The sequence below is a fragment of the Bos javanicus genome, chromosome 29, assembly GCF_032452875.1.
Source record: "Bos javanicus breed banteng chromosome 29, ARS-OSU_banteng_1.0, whole genome shotgun sequence".
NCBI lineage: Eukaryota > Metazoa > Chordata > Mammalia > Artiodactyla > Bovidae > Bos > Bos javanicus.
The window spans coordinates 37554508-37574921 of NC_083896.1; the positions used below are offsets into that span (position 1 = coordinate 37554508).

Below are 20414 nucleotides of genomic sequence, written 5' to 3' on the forward strand. Positions count from 1 at the left end.
CCCTTCTTGAATGGCTGTGGGGAGTGAGAAATAAACACGGGACAACATATGAAATTAGGACACACAGGGCAGGGTGTGGTGGAAACACAGAGGGGACAGGGCAGTCAGGGCCATGCTGCAGGAGGACAGGAGAGCTGAGCCTCACACGGGGGAATTGTGTCCTGACAGAGGGAAATGGTGTGGGCAAAGACACTGGAGGGAGGGGAGAGGGAATTACGGCCTCCACATGTAGGAAGTCCCCTTTACAAAGAGGTTAATGCCCAAAGTCAGTGAGGGTCAGATAAAATCTTCCTGGGTAGTTCAAATGGTAAAGAATATGCCTGCAATGCGGGAGACCTGGGTTCGATCCCTGGGTCAGGAAGATCCCCTGGAGAAGGGCATGGCAACCCACTCCAGTGTTCTTGCCTGGAGAATCCCATGGACAAAGGAAGCCTGGTGGGCTACAGTCCATGGGGTCAAAAAGAGTCAGACATGATTGAGCAACTGACACGCACAGGGACTGAATGTTTGTGTCCCCACCCAAATTCACATTTGAGACTCTAATCCCCCATGTGATGGTGTTGGAGATGGGGTTTCTGGGGGGTCCTTAGGTCATGACGGTGGTGTCCTCATGATGGGATTAGTGCCCTTAGAAGAGACAGGAAAGACCTTGCAACTCCCTCTGTTCTTTTTTGGGCAGTTTGCACTGAGTCTTTGTTGGCACACACAGGTTCTTTAGTTGTGGCAAGCAGGCTTATTTTCCCTGAGGCATGTGGAATCTTAATTCCCAGACTAGAGATTGAACTTGCATCCCCTGCATTGGAAGGAAGATTCTTAACCAATGGACCATAAGGGAAGTCCCATTCTTTCTCTGTTCTTGACTATGTGAAGTTACATTGAGAAGGCAGCCAGCTGCAGACCAGGAAGGGGGCCCTCACCAGAACCTGACTTGTTAACACCCTGAAGTCAGATTTCCAGGCTGCAGTAACTGGAGAAGTAAATATATGCTGGTTGAGTTACCCAGTCTATGGTCCTCTATTACAGCAGCCTGAGCAGGCTAAGACAATCATGTAGGGTCCAGGTCGAGTAGGGACTTGTCCTCAAATGCCATCAATTACCCTCAAGTCCAGGTAAGACAAACCAGACCAACCAGAGAGCAGCATATCCACTTCCATCAGGGCTCATTCTGGGGCATCAGCTTGTGGACAAGGTGATGGGGAAACAGAGCAGGACCCTGTGGTCCTTGTCCCACGTGTTCTCAGGCTGCTTTTTGTCTGCAGACAGCCTTTGTTGTTGGTGTTCAGTCGCTACGTCATGTCCAACTCTTGGCGACCCCACAGACTGCAGCATGCCAGCCTTCCCTATCCTTCACTGTCTCCCGGAGTTTGCTCAAATTCATGTTCATCATGGATCACTGCCTTGTCATTGCTAAGGGGCTTGTGTAACTCAATGAAGCTACAAGCCATGCCGTGCAGGGTCACCCAGGATGAACTGGTCATAGTGAAGTATTCTGACAAAACATGGTCCACTGGAGGTGGGAATGGCAAACCACTCCAGTGTCCTTGCCTCGAGAGCCCCCATGAACAGTATGAAAAGGAAAACCTTTAGCCAAAGAATAAGTTTAATCTGAGAAGTGGGAATATGCAGAAACAAAGGGAAACAGTCCAACAGGACTAAATAATAATAGTTGAATCATTAAACATAGTCAAGGACATTTAGTTCCTTCTTAAGGGCTATAGATAATATTCTGAGCCACATCCTGTGAGCTGTCTTGTAAATACTGAAACCCCCACCATGTGGAAGATGTTAACTACATGATAACCAGGCTGTAGCCATGACATAAGCTGCCACAATTCCAAGAGCTGGGTTCAAGGAAATGGGAACAAACAGACCCTAGAAGTGAAGATTAACTGTACCTCTACCCCAAATCCCTGAGAAATCCCTCTGGAGGAGTTTCCAGGAGCTGGACCTTCCCTCTTGTCTGGGAGAACTTGGCTTAGGAGGCTCTGAGGAAGGGGAAGGAAGGAAGGAAGATGGGAGCAGGGGGTCCCCTGGCAGCCTGACTCATTGGGGGCCCACACACCTGTGATTCCAGAGAGCATGCCCCTGGCCTTAGGGGCATGGCTGGTTTCTGGGGGGCCAGAAGGAAGCCTGGGAAATTTGTCTGTTACACATACCTCCAGAGTGGTCTTTGCAGCCGCTAGAGGACCCCACCATTCTTCTCCTCTCCTTTCCAGAATTGCCTCACTGCAACCACAGGACATCTGGTGTCCCCCTCCCCTGACACACAGAGTCCTGTGTCTCCACTCCATTGTCTATCTGGTTCTTCTGCCTGGAAAGCCCCCAGCCCCAGAGTGCACCCCCTCATATACCTCTGTGGGACCCCCTTACCCACACTCCTCTCCTTCATAACACACTGGCTCTCAGAGTGTGCCCCCTCTTTTTTAAATTAACTGATATGAATACATGTTTTTTTTTTCTGTTATTTTATTTTTATTTATTTTTTTCCTCACTTCGCAGGATCTTATTTCCCCAACCAGGGATCAAACCTGTGCCCTCTGCAGCTGAAGCATGGATTCTTAACCTCTGGAGCACCAGGGAAATTCCTGCTGTTCATTTTCAGGGTCTAAAACTCAGAGCCTTTCAGGGGTCAGGTACACTGTATAAATGAGTGAAGAAAGTGGGTATAAGTCAACATAAATGGCTGCAACTGGAGAGGGCTTCCGCCTTCCAAAGTCATGTAACTTCCAAGAAGTTGAAATGAGTACCTGCTGGTCAGACAAGGCCTGTGAAACAGGAAGGTGCTTCTGAGGGTCACAGATGCCCGTCCTCTCATCTATGTGCATCTTCCCCACCAGACCACATGCTCCTTCAGCATGGAGACATCTTTTATTGCTCTGTTTGTAAAATAAACCAGACAGTAAGGACAATAGGGTTCAACCAGCAATGGCAACACAACTCTTACCAAATCTCTGCCTTAGTTTGGATATAAATCGGGCACCCCAGAGGGGAGATTTCCTGGCTGTCCAGTGGCTAAGACTCCATGTTCCCAATGCAGGGGGCCCAGGTGTGATCCCTAGTCAGGGAACTAGATTCCACATGCCACAACTAACAGTTCACACGCCTCAAGGAAGATCAATGATCCCAGTAAATAAGTAAGTACGCCTGATGCGAAGAGTCGACTCATTGGAAAAGACCCTAATGTTTGGGAAAGATCGAAGGCAAAAGGAGAAGAGGGTGGCAGAGGATGAGATACTTAGTATCACAACTCAATAGACATAAATCTGAGCCAACTCCGGGAGATGGTCAGGGACAGGAAAGCCTGGAGTGCTGCAGTCCATGGGGTCTCAAAGAGTTGTCGTACATGACTTAGTGACTGAACAACAACTTTTAAAATTCTGTATTAAAAAATAAAAAAAAGTGTGTCTTAGAGGGTGCAAGGTATAGTTGGGAGCATTACTGAATTTGTAGATTGATGTCTTCACTCTCCTGGAAATTGTCTTCCCTGGTCATCCTCTGTACTAGTCCCTTCAGAACATTCCAGTCATCTTGCTGGCATCTCTGTTTGCTGGGAAACTCCATCTGAATGTGCATGAGGCACTCAAATTGGACATGGAGTGGAATTTTCATTCTTCTCTGTTCCACTGTAGCGTGAGCCAGAGGGGTGCCCCACTCTATAGCAATGTGCACAGAATTTACAGAAATTAAGAGAGCAGGGGACACAGTAAAATAGATACAAAATTCAATAAAAGTAAACTTTGGAGAGCAATGAATGAGGCTGGGAGAGAGGAAATCCCAAAAGTGAGGCTGCTGGACAGCCTGCATCAATGGGTCCCAACAGCAACAGAAGACACACTCAACATGGGAAATGGGAATAGGGTTTAAAGAAAAGACTGTTACGAAGACAAGGGCAGGGTTTAGGAAAAGGGATAAAGGTGATATCCTAGGCCATTAATTCTAGGGGGCTGTTGTCCTTAACAGAGGATGTAGCCAATCCTTGGTGACCTGGGAGGGATGGTGGGATGGAGAGAATAAATACCCCAGCTTCACTCTCCCTTCTCCCTGAGATTTCCTTCCAGCATCTCTCGTTGGCTGAAACCAACAGGAAGCTGGCCCATAGAGGGCCTGCTGTTGCAGTCATCCTCCTGGGATCCTGGGTGTAGAACAGGAGGGAGATGATGGGAAAGTGATCCCAGAGTGGCACACGTGGAGACTCTAAGACAGCACTGGGATGTTAGCACACTGGTTGCCCCAAATCATCTGCAAATTCTTCCCTTTGCCTCTACGAAGACAGCCTCCCAACTCCTGCTTTGTTTGGTTCTCTCTTGTCATCAGGTGCCTGAACAGATCTAACATCAGCCCCTGCCTTAATCCTCCAGCTCCTGCTCAACGAATCTCAATGTCCGCACTAGAAGGGACCTCAGACATCAACTCGTCTACTTCCCCCCTTCCCTTTAAGCAGAAGAGGAAACTGAGGCTGAGGGAAATGACCAGTCCGAGGATTAGAAGGCGAATAGAGGAAGAACAGGGACTAGCCTTCAGGCTGCACACACGCCACTACAGACCTCTGTGTGTGTACACTGAATGAGAAGCATGTCAGTGCTTCTGCAGCCACGTCAGTGCCTGGGGAGGCAGGAAAACATAGGTAAGAATCTTAAATGTGTTAGTTACGGAACTTTTTGAAAGTCTTCTGTAGATGAGAAAGATAAAGGACAAAACAAATAAAGGTACGTTTATGGTAATAAACTTAAGACCTCCCTGGTGGCTCAGACGGTAAAGCATCTGCCTACAATGTGAGAAATCTGGGTTTGATCCCTGGGAAGATCCTCTGGAGAAGGAAATAGCAACCCACTCCAGTACTCTTGCCTGGAAAATCCCCTGGATGGAAGAGCCTGGTAGGCTACAGTCCGTGGGGTCTCAAAGAGTGACTTTGTCTTACTTCACCTTAGCTTATGGTAATAAAATACCATCTTTATCTATTTTGTCCTTTATGTGTCTTGTCTACAGAAGACTTTGCTTTTAAAAAGTTCTGCTGCTAAAACACTGAAGATTCTTGCCTACGTATTCCTGCCTCCCCAGGCACTGACGTGGCTACCGTGCTTTTCATTTACTGTGCACCCACAGATGTCTCTGGTGACGTGTGTGCAGCCTGAGGGCTAGTCCCAGTTCTTTCACAGGGGCTTCTGTGGTGGCTTAGAGGGTAGAGTCTGCCTGAATGCAGGAGACCTGGGTTTGACCCCTGGGTTGGGAAGATCTCCTGGAGAAGGGAATGGCTACCCACTCTAGTATTCTGGCCTGGAGAATTTCATGGACAGAGGAGCCCAGCAGGCTACAGTCCACGGGATCACAGAGTCAGACACAACTGAGTGACTAACAGGGTGAAAAGAGCCGGCTTAAAACTAAATATTAAAAAAAAAAAAAAAACTAAGATCAGGGCATCCAGTCCCATTCAGTTCCGTTCAGTTCAGTTCAGTCACTCAGTCGTGTCTGACTCTTTGCGACCCCATGAATCGCAGCACACCAGGCCTCCCTGTCCATCACCAACTCCCGGAGTTCACTCAAACTCACGTCCATTGAGTCGGTGATGCCATCCAGCCATCTCATCTTCCATCGTCCCCTTTTCCTCCTGCCCCCAATCCCTCCCAGCATCAGAGTCTTTTCCAATGAGTCAACTCTTCACATGAGGTGGCCAAAGTACTGGAGTTTCAGCTTTAGCATCATTCCTTCCAAAGAACACCCAGGACTGATCTCCTCTAGAATGGACTGGTTGGATCTCCTTGCAGTCCAAGGGACTCTCAAGAGTCTTCTCCAACACCACAGTTCAAAAGCATCAATTCTTCGGTCCCATTACCTCATGGCAAATAGAGGAGGGAAACGTGGAAGTAGTGATAGATTTCCTCTTCTTGGGCTGCCTAATTGTGAAGCCCAGTCTGCCTAATTCCAAAGGCCAGGCTCCTGGCCACTTAGAGAAGACACATTGGGAGGCCCTTGCACATCCAGGGATGATGTAGGAGGCATCCAGGACACAGGGTACCCCTACCTCTTAGCAGACCTCCCAAGGGAAGCTGCAGGCTCCCCTGAAGCCCTATTTCTGCCAAAGAGGTGGAGGCTAGTTCTTGTTTTAAATATTCACACCACAAATCACCCAACAAAACAGACCCAAAATTATTTCACTGTCTCTGGGAGATGGTGAGGGACAGGGAGGCCTGGTATGCTGCAGTCCATAGGGTCACAGAGTCAGACACGACTTGGTGGCTGGACAACAACAACAATGAAAGTTCCTCCAGTTCTCCTGTTTTGTGTCTAAAAAGCACACCTGCGTGTGTGAATGAGTGTGTTTAATGTCAGGAACTTCTGATGGGTCCAAGGATTTGATGATGTCATTGATAAAGTCAAGGATACCATGTGCCAGCGCCGACTGTGTGCCTGGCCCCATCACAGGTCTTTACACTTGTATCTTAGGCCATCCTGTAAATACAGAGGTTGCTGACATAGGTGCTGGTCTTTTCCCCACTTCACACGAGAAGGAACTAAGGCTTGGAGAGGTAAATGACAGCCTGCACCCGCTACCCGGCACACACAGCTGAGTGATGGACCACCAGACTCCAGAGCCAGCTCATCTAATGCTTAGGTGTATACCAGCTCTGGTACTTGCAAGCTGTGTGGCCTTCAGTGATTCACTTCTCCTCTCTGTTTCTCTAAACTTGAGAAGTAGTTCATTTCACAGGATTGTCAAGAAGACTACATAAAAACTGCAGAAAGAGTGAATGCATCCATGACTGAAAGAATAAACTGGGGGAAAATATAAGCTATAATTATTTCATAGTCTACAAGGAGCTATGTGAATGTTAGCTATGAGCAGACAGCTGGACGTATTGCTGGGTACATACAGTGGTGCCTGGTGTGATGAACTCAGATCATTCACTCCACACACTCAGTGAGCATCCATCTAGCCCTTCACTAGTTCACTGATGACCCCCTGATAATCTCCTCTGTGCCCAATACTATGATAAACTGAGAAGAGAAACGGATATGTCTTTAAGTCAGTGGTTTTCAAACTTGAATGGGCATCAGAATCACCTAGAGGGGTTGTTAAAACACAGATTGTCTGGCCCCATTTCCAAAATGTCTAATTTAGCAGGGTGGGGGTGGGACCTCATAATTTACAATTCTAACAAATTCCCAGGTGATGCTGCTGTGGTCTCCAGGGACCACAGTTGGAGAAATATTGCTTTAAATCAGCAAATATTAACTGAGTGTCTATTAGTGTGTTTACTAGTGTTTAAGAACTGGGCTTTATGTACGTTATATCCTTTGATACAGTGGCTCTGTACAATTGTATCTGTGCAAACTAGCTAATGGAGGATTGATACTGAACTTCCCTATAACTCCCAGAATGGCCAGGAATGCAAGCCTCCTGGTGAACATTCTCCTACCACTCTTGGGATCTTTGTATACCTGCTCCTGCAGAATGAAATCCACAAGAGAAAGCACTCCATGGGAGCCCTCCATCCCACCATGACTGCCAGGTGTGAATGCACAGGTTGTACACTGTACAACTCAGATGTCATCATGCCCACAGACAAATAATGCAAACGGCACCCCTTGGAATCACCATTCCACCCCAACTCCTGAGAGTCGCACAGACAAATATGAACCACTGGTGACTGCTGCAGGAAACTCTCCGGAAAGCATGAGTGGGATGGAGTGGGGGGGTGGAAACTTGGAGAGAGGGTGGAGGAAGTGGTTTGGTGACGGTGGAGAGTGGGGGTTTCAGGGCCTTATTTCCTCAGGAGGTCATCCTCATGTCACCGCTGAGTCCCAGTAGTCCCCTGGGGTGAGGCTCACCTCTTTTCCATGCAAAGCCAAACATCGTCTTCCTGGGAAGGATAATAACATCAACAGCCCTGCCTCCCTGAGCTTTTGCTGTGCCTGGCACAGTGCTAAGTACATTTCAACATTTAACCTTCTCAGTAATCCTAGGATGTAAATATTGTTTCTCCCATTTGACCCTTTTGGAAACTTAACTGAGGTTAAGTGATTTGCCCAAGGACTCCCAATTAGTAAACAGGGAGGTGTGAATTTACACCTGGCTGTTCTAGAGGCTTCCAGAGCCCTTCCCCAGCCTTGCTTCCTCCTGGGTGACTGTTTCCTTTCTGATTTATCTGTGTGAACATACGATGGCCCAGGGCACTCAGGTATCGGTTGCAGCGATAGTGATGGTGATGATCATAACCTCCATTTACCAAGCCATTCTGGTGTGCCAGGCACTCTGCAAGGCCCAGGATGAACATTACCTCAAATCCTTACCATGTCCCCACAAGTTCCTTTATTATTACATCAACAGCACAGATAAAGAAATTGACACCCAGGAGATAATGTACTGATAATATGGTGGTTCAGAGCACACACCCAGGGACCAAACTTTCCAGGTTTGACTCCAGCTCTTCCTTCCTCTAGCTGTGTGACCTTTGGCAAGTTACTTAAGTCACTTAACCTCTCTGGCCCCTCATTTCCTCATCTACAAACTGGGATAATGATAGTTCCCACCTTATAGGGTGTGTTAAGGAATAAATAAGTCATATATGTATATGTGTGTGTATATATATATATATTTGTTGTTGTTTAGTCACTAAGTTAATAGTCACAGCTAAATAAATAGCTGTGAAAAGAAGAGAAATGAAAAGCAAAGGAGAAAAAGAAAGATATAAGCATCTGAATGCAGAGTTGCAAATAATAGCAAGGAAAGATAAGAAAGCCTTCCTCAGTGATCAATGCAAAGACATAGAGGAAAACAACAGAATGGGAAAGACTAGACATCTCTTCAAGAAAATTAGAGATACCAAGGGAACATTTCATGCAAAGATGGGCTCGATAAAGGACAAAAATGATATGGACCTAACAGAAGCAGAAGATATTAAGAAGAGGTGGTAAGAATACACAGAAGAACTGTACAAAAAAGATCTTCATGACCCAGATAATCACGATGGTGTAATCACTGACCTAGAGCCAGACATCCTGGAATGTGAAGTCAAGTGGGCCTTAGAAAGCATCACTATGAACAAAGCTAGTGGAGGTGATGGAATTCCAGTTGAGCTATTTCAAATCCTGGAAGATGATGCTGTGAAAGTGCTCACTCAATATGCCAGAAAATTTGGAAAACAGCAGTGGCCACAGGACTGGAAAAGGTCAGTTTTCATTCCAATCCCAAAGAAAGGCAATGCCAAAGAATGCTCAAGCTACCGCACAACTGCACTCATCTCACATGCTAGTAAAGTAATGCCCAAAATTCTCCAAGCCAGGCTTCAGCAATACATGAACTGTGAACTTTCAGATGTTCAAGCTGGTTTTAGAAAAGGCAGAGGAACCAGAGATCAAATTGCCAACATCGGCTGGATCATGGAAAAAGTAAGAGAGTTCCAGAAAAACATCTATTTCTGCTTTATTGACTATGCCAAAGCCTTTGACTATGCCAAAGCCTTTGACTGTGTGGATCACAATTAACTGTAGAAAATTCATAAAGAGATGGGAATACCAGACCAACTGACCTGCCCCCTGAGAAACCTATATGCAGGTCAGGAAGCAACAGTTAGAACTGGACATGGAACAACAGACTGGTTCCAAATAGGAAAAGGAGTACGTCAAGGCTGTATATTGTCACCCTGCTTATTTAATTTATATGCAGAGTACATCATGAGAAACACTGGGCTGGATGAACCACAGACTGGAATCAAGATTGCCGGGAGAAATATCAATCACCTCAGATATGCAGATGACACCACCCTAATGGCAGAAAGTGAAGAGGAACTAAAGAGCCTCTTGTTGAAAGTGAAAGAGGAGAGTGAAAAAGTTGGCTTAAAGTTCAACATTCAGAAAACGAAGATCATGGCATCTGGTCCCACCACTTCATGGGAAATAAATGGGGAAACAGTGGAAACAGTGTCAGACTTTATTTTGCGGGGCTCCAAAATCACTGCAGATGGTGATTTCAGCCATGAAATTAAAAGATGCTTACTCCTTGGAAGGAAAGTTATGACCAACATAGATAGCATATTCAAAAGCAGAGACATTACTTTGCCAACAAAGGTCCGTCTAGTCAAGGCTATGGTTTTTCCAGTAGTCATGTATGGATGTGAGAGTTGGACTGTGAAGAAAGCTCAGCACCAGAGAATTGATGCTTTTGAAATGTAGTGTTTGAGAAGACTCTTGAGAGTCCCTTGGACTGCAAGGAGATCCAACCAGTCCATCCTAAAGGAGATCAATCCTGTGTGCTCTTTGGAAGGACTGATGCTAAGGCTGAAACTCCAATACTTTGGCCACCTCATGTGAAGAGTTGACTCCTTGGAAAAGACCCTGATGCTGGGAGGGATTGGGGGCAGGAGGAGAAGGGGACGACAGAGGATGAGATGGCTGGATGGCATCACCAACTCGATGGACATGAGTTTGAGTGAACTCTGGGATTTGGTGATGGACAGGGAGGCCTGGCGTGCTGCGATTCATGGGGTCACAAAGAGTCAGACATGACTGAGTGACTGAACTTAACTGAGTCACTAAGTTGTGTTTGACTCTAGTGACCCTGTGCACTGTAGACCACCAGGCTCCTCTGTCTATGGGATTTCCCAAGCAATAATACTGGAGTGGTTTGCCATTTCCTTCTCCAGGGGATCTTGCTGACCCAGGGATAGAACCTATGTTTCCTGCTTAGCAGGAGAGTTCTTTACCACTGTACCACCTGGGAAGCCCTAATATATATGTTTGTAACAGTACCTTAGCATAGTAACAGCTTCTGGAAAACCCAAGATCTCTCACTGGTAAATGGGCTTCCCAGATGGCTCAGCAGTAAAGAATCTGCTTGAAATGCAGGAGACATGGGTTAATCCCTGGGTTAGGAAGAACAGACCCAGGGTAGGTTAAAAGGTTGGTACCCTTTGAACTAATAACCTTCCAATATTTGTTTACAATGAAGAAATCATTTTTCCACTAGCAAAAACTGTAACCCTTCTTTCTTTATGTTCAAAATAGAGTTGTATCATGTGCACCAAATAGAACTCTAGTTATTTGGAGTTGTCTTTCTTCTGGTTCTTCCACCACTCTAACTGGAGAGCATTCCTCACTCAATTCCAGACTGCAGAGGTGACTTGCTGGGGGATAGTAACAAATCTTTTTCCAAATATAGCAGCCAGGGGTTTTCAAGTGTCCATGGTTTATTGTTCTGAAACTGTTATTCTCCCTGGAGTTTTCTTTTGCAACCAAACAGCTTTTTAGGAGTCACTTTAAAGGCTTGTAGATATGTTCTTGGTAAAGACCCTATTGCTGTGCACTATTTAGTTTCAGAATCTGGGCTTCTCAGTAATGCCCATTCCAGGGGCTGTCAGCTGACGGGTCTCAGGCTCTAACAGGCCAATGGATACAGCATCTTGCTATGCGCATCATAAAAACACCCCCACGAAGGTGGGCTGGTGCTAGGGAGGAGAAGTTTTTCTTCTTATTTAAGGTATTACCTACTTAAGTATTTAATTACCTACCTAAGGATATTAGAGCAAAAGGGACACTAATTTCCTTTCCACCAGCTGTGTGAGGATTTACAGGTGGAAATCCGAGTTAACTGGAAGCAGATCTCTGATGAATCCCTGTAATGTTTCAGTGTTCCTCAGAGTCAGCTGGGGAAGCTGCCCACCTGGACAGTCTCTCAATCCCCCAGGACCTGCCTCCCTCAGGAAGTCCTCCTAGATATCTCCTCACCCTCAGGAGCCTCAGTGGGTGAAACCCTACAGGTTTGTGACTGGGCCTCACATGCCTCTCTGGGCTGTTTGTCTTACCTCTCCAGCTGGACTCAACATAGCTTGACAACAGCATCCCCATCTCACATTTATCTGTGGTTCCCATGATACCCAGCACACAGAAGGCACAAAGAGATTGCCTAAATTGATTATTTTTCTTTTCTTTGGCTGTACCATGCGACTTTCAGGATCTTAGTTCTTCAATCAGGGATTGAACCTGTCCCCTTGGCAGTGAAAATACAGAGTCCTAACTGGACCTCCAGGGAACCCCCTGAATCAATTCTTATTAAGATTGATTCTAAATTGATTCTAGACTGATTCTAGATTGATCCTTTAGAGAGTGTCCAGGAAAAAATTAATCACACAAACTTCTTAGCATAGACCTGAAATCCCTCAACTGCTCATCATACAATTAATGATTCTCTTTTCCTTTAAGAAAAGCTTGGGACTCTCAACTATGAACTATTAGCCCTTAACTCTTTTGAGTGTGTTAGTCACTCAGTTGTGTCTGACTCTTTGCAACCGGATGGGCTATATAAACCCACCAAGTTCTTCTGTCCATGGGATTCTCCAGGCAAGAATACTGGAATGGGTTGCCATTCCCTTCTCCAGGGGATTTTCCAGTCCCAGGTATCAAACCTGGGCCTCCCACGTTGCAGGCAGATTCTTTACCATCTGAGCCAGCAGGCAAATTTCCCTATTATTCTTACTTCTTATCTAGTCTGTTCTCTACTATGATTCTCAGGAAATTTCCACTTCAATATGAGCTTGCCATTAGCTAAAAAATCATTTCCTATTATAATAACTAGAACCTGGTAATGTTAATGAAATTGTCTTGAGAAATCATTATCAGAATGATTGTGTCCATCAATGTGTCCGCTTGATGTTTCATATGCATTCACTCATTCGTTCAACGACTATTTATTGAGCAACTGCTAACTGCCAAGCATTTACTAGTCTGGGCTCTAAGAATATAGTAACATACAAAATAGAAAAAAAAAAATCCTGTCCAAGGGAAACTGACATTCTAGTCAGTGAGAAATAAAAAATAAACAAGTAGGCAAGTCAAATATATTAATATATTGTGACTAGAGAACAAGGAAAGGCTTGCTATTCAATCTGCCTCTAATGAAGTCATGAGGCTCCAATTGGGTGTCATCCTTGCCAATCATACATACCCTGGGAGAAGGTGCAAAAAAGGCCACAAGACATTCTCTCTTGAGACAGACTCCTGTTTATGAGAAAATACCTCCTGTTACAGTTAGTACTGCTGTATAACAAAAGTAACCATTTTATCATGCTTACGGATTCTGGGGCACAGAACTTGGACGTGGCATAGTGGGGAGAGGTTGTCTCTGCTCCACGATTTCTGGGACTTCTGCTGGGAAGACTCAAAGTGGGCAGTGACCTGACAGGTGGTGGCTAGAATCCTCTGGAAGCACCTTTGCTCATGCCTGTCAGACAATGTGGGTTGTCAGCTGGGACCTCAGCTGGGCTGTCAGCTGGATCACCTTCACCAGACTCTCCATGTGGTCTCTTCATATGGGGTGATTTTGGCTTCCTCACTGTGTGGTGACTAAGTTCCAAGAGCAAGCACCCCATAAAAGTCAGGCAGAAGCACATGGGATTCTTATGATCTAAGCTCAGAAGTCACAAAGCAACAGTTCTGCCATTATCTTTTTGCCAAGGCAATCACAAAGGTCTATCCAGGTTCAGGGATTGGGGGAGAGGGGGCAGGGCACAGACCCTACCACTCAAGGGAAAAGGTGTCAAGGTCACATTGGAAGAAGAGCCCATGGATGGGAGATACCATTGCAGCCAACTTCTAAAACTGCAGTCTTCTAAAACACCTTCTGTGACTAATTTCAACAACCAAAAAACTGGGGGGTATGTAGATCTACCCAGAGTCATCCCACAGGCAGAGAACTGAAACTACTCAAGCAGAAAGTGATAACATCTGAGGGTTATATAATATTTTATTTTGAACAGAAAACAAAAGAGCGGTGGAATAACCCTTTAGTCGTCCAGCCCTGCTCTGTGTGGAAGGCTTACAATTTCTTAATGACCTGAAATTTCTGTCTTGGGACTTATTTTTAAAGAGTGAAAAATTAGGCCTAGGCTAAAGAAAGAGTTAATTTTTTAATTTAGGTCAAGTGCTTAAAACATAAGAGGCAAGAGGTATGGGCAAAGGCACCTTGGGAGGCAGAGTCATGGATTCCAATCCATTCTCTGCCTTTTCCCAACTGCCTGTCCCTGGACACGGTCCTTCACCTCTAAAAACCAGGGTGGTAGTGTTAATTTCCTCATGAGGTTTCCTGAGATTAAATGAGATAATACCTGCAAACGCCCTCCATGCTGGGCAGCCACTCTGGACAGAATCTTTATCTTTTAAACTGCTAATGGAACAGGTGTATTTTTGTATTTTTTAATCTATAGCAATAAAATGTCTTCTCATCAATGTTGCTATAATTTTTACATCCTTAAAATCTGGCATAGGGACTTCCCTAGTGGTCCAGAGGCCAAGACTTGGAGCTCCCAGTGCAGGGGGCTCCAGATTCAATCCCTGATCAGGGAACTAGATTTCACATGCCACAACTAAGAGTTCACATGCTGCAACTAAAGATCCGGAGTGTAGGAACTAAGAACCACACAGCTAAGTAAATAAATAAAATTTTGAAAGAAAAAAATTTATCATAAACACTGTGCTTTTAAATCTGTAAGCATAGGAATGGGCCTTTAGGGTGAAATGATCTATATGTTTCTACAACAATCCTTCAGTAGAGCAAGCCTTGGGGGTGTGAGGTCTGAAAGGATGAGCCTGGCTGGTCCACTGAGCTCTGGGAGCATGAACTTCTGGATGCAGAGTGAGAGGAACAGAGAAGCAAGATTAGTGACTAAGCGAAAACCTCAATGCTGCTCAGTCTGATACAGGGCTGATTTTTGTTCACCGCTAGAGTATGCAGAGGTGGAGAGAGAGTGAAGATTCTCCCACCAAAGGGCCAGCAGATGCCCATCCTCAAGTTGGGACCTCATTGGCCAGTGCGTCAGAAAAGGGGCCTCATGATTTGTTCCTTGGTCACCAAGGCAAGTTCTCTAGGGGTTGCCTTGGAGACGAGACTGCCATATTGGATGGGGGAGATAACCCTTGCGGGAGAAGATATGGCATCAAGGAGGGACCAGAGCTTTAGAGAAACCAAATATTAGAGGAAATGAGAGGAGAGGGATAAGTGAACAGTGAGGAAGGGAGGGGAAGTGACTCACTGTGAAACTCTGTAGTTATCCTGGTCTCAGGAACTGAGTTGGGTGTGAGCATGGGGGAGGGGTGCCTGCCTGTCTGTCAAGCTTGCCTTCCATCCATAAGGATGAAGCCCCCAGCTGTCATGTGTCCAGGGTCTGTAGCTCAGCCATCTAAACTCAGCCCCATGAAGCTAAGATGGCTCACAGCCAGGGGATGGCAGTCAGATTTTGAGTTGAGAAGTTCTGAGCTTAGGTTCTGCCACTTAACATCCACATGATTCAGCAAGACATATAACCTCTCTGTGATGCTATTTCCTCACCTGTGATGGGGCATGAGCTTCTGTGTCTCGCTTCTTGGGGTATCTTCCTCCCAGTTGGCATGGGTGTGAAACAGGAATGACAATTCCTGCTCAGCCTTTTTCAAAGGGCAGTTCTGAGACTCAAGTGTTTAATATCTGTGCCGCCAAGACACTGTAAGTGCCACTGAAGCAGGGACCATGACTGCCCTGCTCCCTGCTGTACTCTTAGTTCCTCTCAGAGTAAACATTCCATCAATATTTGGTGAGTGAGTAAATAGGAGGATGATGGGAACTCAGGCTGTGAGCCATCCAACCAGGTAAAGCAGGAAAGCTTTCACTCCTTCTGCAGGACACAGGTCCTCCAAGTGTGGCCCACAAACCAACAGCCGAATCGCCTGGGATTTGTAGAAATGCAGAATCCCAGGCCTACTCCAGACCTACTGAATCATCATGTCTGGGGTCAGGGCCCAGAAACCTGGGTTTCAGCAAGTCCTCTGTGTGATTCTGAAGCTCACCCGAGTTTGAGAAGCATTGCTGTGGGACACCGTGGAGTGAGGGTGAGATGGGGCATGAGCTTCCATGCCCCCCTTCTTGGAGTGCCTTCCTCCCACCAGGCACAAGTGTTCATTCCCCAGCCCACCCCAACCCTTGCTCGGTCTGCCCAGAGCAGGGGAATAGGCTGTGGAAGCTGTGCTGGGGGGTGGAGGGGGGCCAGCAGGAGGAGGTCTTGCTACCACACATATGGTAGCATGTCCACACCTTCCTGTTTCAGCAAAACCTGCAGATGCTGAGAGGGGATCAGGAGATAAGCTTTGCCGGTACACAAGAGCTTTGCAAAGGAGTCCTTTACCAATCCAGCCAGCCTCTCTGTACCCCAGCAGTACCCAAGGGTCCCAGGTGCCACTCCTGCCCTTCTTTCCCCCTGGTCCCTCTGCTGAAGTCTCTGCCCCGTCCTGTTGAGGACTGGAAACTCCCTACAAGCTGCTGGGAACACACAAAAAAGATAAACCTCCAAGATAAGAGCCTGTGATAAGAACTGATGCGATAACCCCACTCTTACTGCAGGTTCTCAGTAGAGCCTGATTCACAGTGCCCAGAGCAGCTATTCACACACGCAAAGGAGGAGGGGTGGCAAACACTGAAGGAGGAGAGATGGGTCTCCCAAAAGGTGAAAGCAAAACACAACAAGGCCAAACGACAAGTCCTGCACTTGTCCAGAAAGGCCAGCAGCTCACGTCCAGCATCCTGGGATCGGCAGCTGGAACCAGATGGAGGAGTTCAATTGGCAGATGCCTGTTGAGAAAGGGGATGGCTGCCTGGCTGTAGTGACAGGAACCATGGAGCAGGGAGTGGACAAGTCCACTCAGCTCTCTGTGGGGCGGTCAACCCTGGGTACCTGTGGGAGCCCTGGACATCACATTCTGGAAGGTTGTAGACAACCAGTGTCTTCTCCAAGGACTGACTGTGTTGTGGGAAAGACAACTAGAAGAGCAGATGTCTGGTCAGGACAAAAGGCAAGTCTAAGGAAGCTACAGGATAAATGTCTTCAAATACTTGAGAACTCTTGAGCGGAAGAGAAAGCATCCTGGACCCATGTGACCCAGTGAAGGTCAAGCAGGGGCAGCCCAAGTCTGGAGATGCCGCCTCCTCATCCAGGTCCTGTCCTCACTCCCGCCATGCTCAGCCACGTCCCAGTCGCCAGATCCACCCTCCCAGACCAAGAAATTCCTTACAAGTCCTCAGCCGGTTTCCTGATCCTGAGCATAGTGGATGTGAGAGTGGGGGCTTGGATTTAGAATCAGGAAACCCCAAGTTCCAGCCCTGACCCCACACCTTGCAGTGAATCTTTGGGTCACCTTGTACCAAATCACAGCCTCTCCCAGCCTTGGATTTCCTTGTGGGTAAGCTGGGGAGGTTCCTCCCTGCCCCTTCCCTCATCCAGCCAGTGCTGCAACCCACCTCCTGCACCAGAGCCCCAGGGGATTAAATGAGCACCCAGGGGAGATGGACACTAAGTGCTCTGGGAGTGCCTTAGGTGATGTGACTGCCAGGATCCATTCCCCCACCATCTCCGATCTTGGTGCTGAGCAGTGGGTAGAGGTCCCTGCCATTTCAAACCCTCCCAACAACAGTGCCCATGGCTGGGTGGAGGATTGATGGCCCCCAGACGAACACTTGACCCGTATCTTCCATCATCTGTGGGTACACGGTTTCCTTCAGTCAGCAGATCTTAGGTTACATAAAAAGCCAGGGTATTGCTCATTCAGCACACTCTGCCCTGCCCATGTATGCACTGGGCCTCAGCTGTGGTGGGGCTACCTGACACCCAGCATCTCCCAGTAAGCCAACCAGGATCAGTGTGAGGAACCAGTGAGGGAGGCCCAAGGGAAGGGCAGTTGCAAGGTAACTAAGCTCGCCAGTTCTGGAATTGTAGTCCTTGCTCCTTGATGTAGAGTTATGTGTCTTTAGGCAAACACCTTAGCTTTTCTGTGCCTTGGTTCCCTTACCGGGATAACAGGGAGATTCACTCTTAAGAGTTGTGGCTCTGCAGTCAGAAGCCCACATGTAGATCCCACCTCCACATTTCTCTGCTGTGTGACCTTTACAAGTGTTCCAGCTTCTCTGTGCCTCAGCTTCTTTATCTGTGAAATGGGAGTAATAATAACAGCACCTGCCTCATCGGGTGGTTATAAGGACTAAATGGGCTTGTACATACAGTGTGCTTGAAAGAATGCCTGACTCAATAATTGCTTGCCCCAGAGTTTTTGGTTGAGTTTCTCCATAGCCAACTCAGGGACAAGGATTTAAATGCAAATAGTCTATTCAGAAAACGACCCCAGCAAGCACCTACAAGGGAGTGGGAAACTGAGGTGGGGACACAGAAGAAACCAAAAGACGGTGTATAAATGACCAGGTTTCTTCGTAAGAAATGGGGCTCAATCCTGCTTGGGCCTCTGGGAGTCTGTAGAAGACCCACCCTTGTGAGCATCCTTTCCCCCAAGATCAAGAGGTTGGTCTATCTGCAGCAGAAAGACAGGGAGCACAAGAGAACAGAGTCTCAACAGTGACTGCCATATGAAGCTTTTCTGAAAAAATTCAGGAGTGTCCCCGGGACCCCTGCACACCACTTATAATGACAATGACAAACTGAACCCAGGTGGAAGAGAGGGTTCTGGGCCCTTACTTCACTTGATGCCTCCACTGGGGTTAGGGGCCTCCTTACCTGATCTGAAAGATATCTGTAAAGCATTGCCTGCTCTTAAACCCCCTGGCAGGGATCTGAGATCACTCTCTGAAGTAAGTTTAAGCAGAACCAGGATAGGATCCAACTGGCATTTGAGAGTGGGCTCTGCAGGATGGGAACTCAGGAAGCAGGGAGAATGGAAGGGCCCCTGGGGTAGGGCAGGGTGGTATGCAGTCTCCTAAACAGCCCTGGTGTGGATCCCAGTGGCAGACTATTAAGGCCTCCAGGTTGGGGCAGGGAATTTAAGGAACTGAGACTTGGGGGTTGGAAGAGCTGGGCAAAGAAGGGACTGAGTTGCTTCTGCCGTGGAGAGCTGCACTGCTGGCCTGGGGAAAAGCCTTCCTCAGTCCAGCAGTAAGGGGACCGGGGATGCTGAGCCTGTGGGTGGAGCCTCTGAGAGTGGCCAAGAAGGCAGGGACTGACATAGGATTTCAGTGCAAGGGTGCAACTATTTCTGACAACTTGGAAGAATACTGGTGAAGCCATGCCATCATCCTACCCTTATGGGAGGTAATTTCAACAAGCTAACCTCACTGGGAGGCACTTTGAAAGTTGTGTGGCACCAGCTAAGGGGTGAGACGTTTTAAGGGATCCTCACTCCTCTTTTTGATCATCCAGAAACCTTGCTGGGTTTTAATCCTCCTTACCTCCTCTCCATCAGCCGTCAAGACACCCGGGGCCCGATCTGACACTCTCACCCCTGCTCCAGTGTCGTGTCCACAGTGACTCAGCAGATGCGGGCTGTGCCCAGCACTGAAGCCCTTGGATGTCTGCCTGGCCTCTGAGCAGGCAGAGTCCTACTCTGGACAACTTCCCAGGCCTGTTCATAACTCCTTAGGTTAAATACTAATGGTTTCTAAAAGAAGTCGCTGGGACAGCAGGGCAGGGTGTCTGGATGCCCGAAGGGATCCCCAGGCAATTCCAAAAATACACTGGAAAAGAGCTGGAAGGTATGTGGTTGGGCGATTTCCAAGATGTTCTTCCTAAGAAAGGCAAGTGCTGTGAGTAACTCAAAGTCCCCATCTGGGTCTCACACAGAGGAGGGAAGGAGGCAGCCTCACACGTTGGGGCAGGGACAACTATGTTGGCTGAAAGAAAGCTCAGAGATGATCAGACTTCTGTTTCTAGAATGGAGAGGATACGCAGCTGAGCACCCGGGGGTGCCACAGTACAAACAAAGGTGGTACATCTCTCACTGGTCCCTTAACACTACGTGTAAAGCTGAAAATGTTGCAAAGGGAGAGCTGCAGATTTTATGCTTGAGCACAGAATGGGAGAAGAGAAAGCAAGGATTACACTTTCTTTTTGGGGGGCAGCACCACTCAGCATGAGGGATCTTAGTTTCCCCTTCAGGGATGAGGGATGGAACTCGTGCCCGCTGCAGTGGAAACTCTGAGTCTTAACCACTGGACCCAGGGAAGTCAAGTATTACATTTAACACACAATTCAGGACTTAAGAAATTTCCCACTTCCAGGATCCGCCAGCTACCACTCACTCTGGCGGTCAGGAGTACCCCGACAGGACCAAACTAGTGCAAAAGCATCCACATTTTGTACAAATGAGAAAATCGAGGACCCCTGTCCAATTGCACAGGAGTGAGTTAGCGGTAAAGTTTCCATCCAGCCTTGCCTTCAGATTCCCTGGATGTTTTCCCAATCCTCTTGTCTTCCAAAAATGGGTCCCTCTCTTCCTTTTTCCGCCTGCACATTCTCTTAGCCAGGAGACAGGGTTCTTAGGAAAAGCAACCGCGGGTCTTTATCTGGGACTCGTCAATCACAAGTAAATGCGCCAATGCGCTTTGCGCATGCACCTAGTGAGCCCAGGCCCCACCCCCATCCCCGGACTCCAGCCACTCCTCTTCGCCCATCACCAAC

The 20414-nt window shown here is 47.3% G+C and overlaps 1 long non-coding RNA gene across 1 annotated transcript; it reads right to left on the bottom strand.

Annotated features, from left to right (window-relative positions):
• Window positions 1-1546: 1546 nt before the first annotated feature.
• Window positions 1547-20370, bottom strand: LOC133241253 (uncharacterized). The gene is made up of 4 exons (XR_009734570.1): window positions 19187-20370; window positions 17803-17937; window positions 2748-2876; window positions 1547-2638 (listed from the first exon to the last, which is right to left on the bottom strand). It is a non-coding gene; the product is annotated as an uncharacterized LOC133241253 (long non-coding RNA).
• Window positions 20371-20414: the final 44 nt, after the last annotated feature.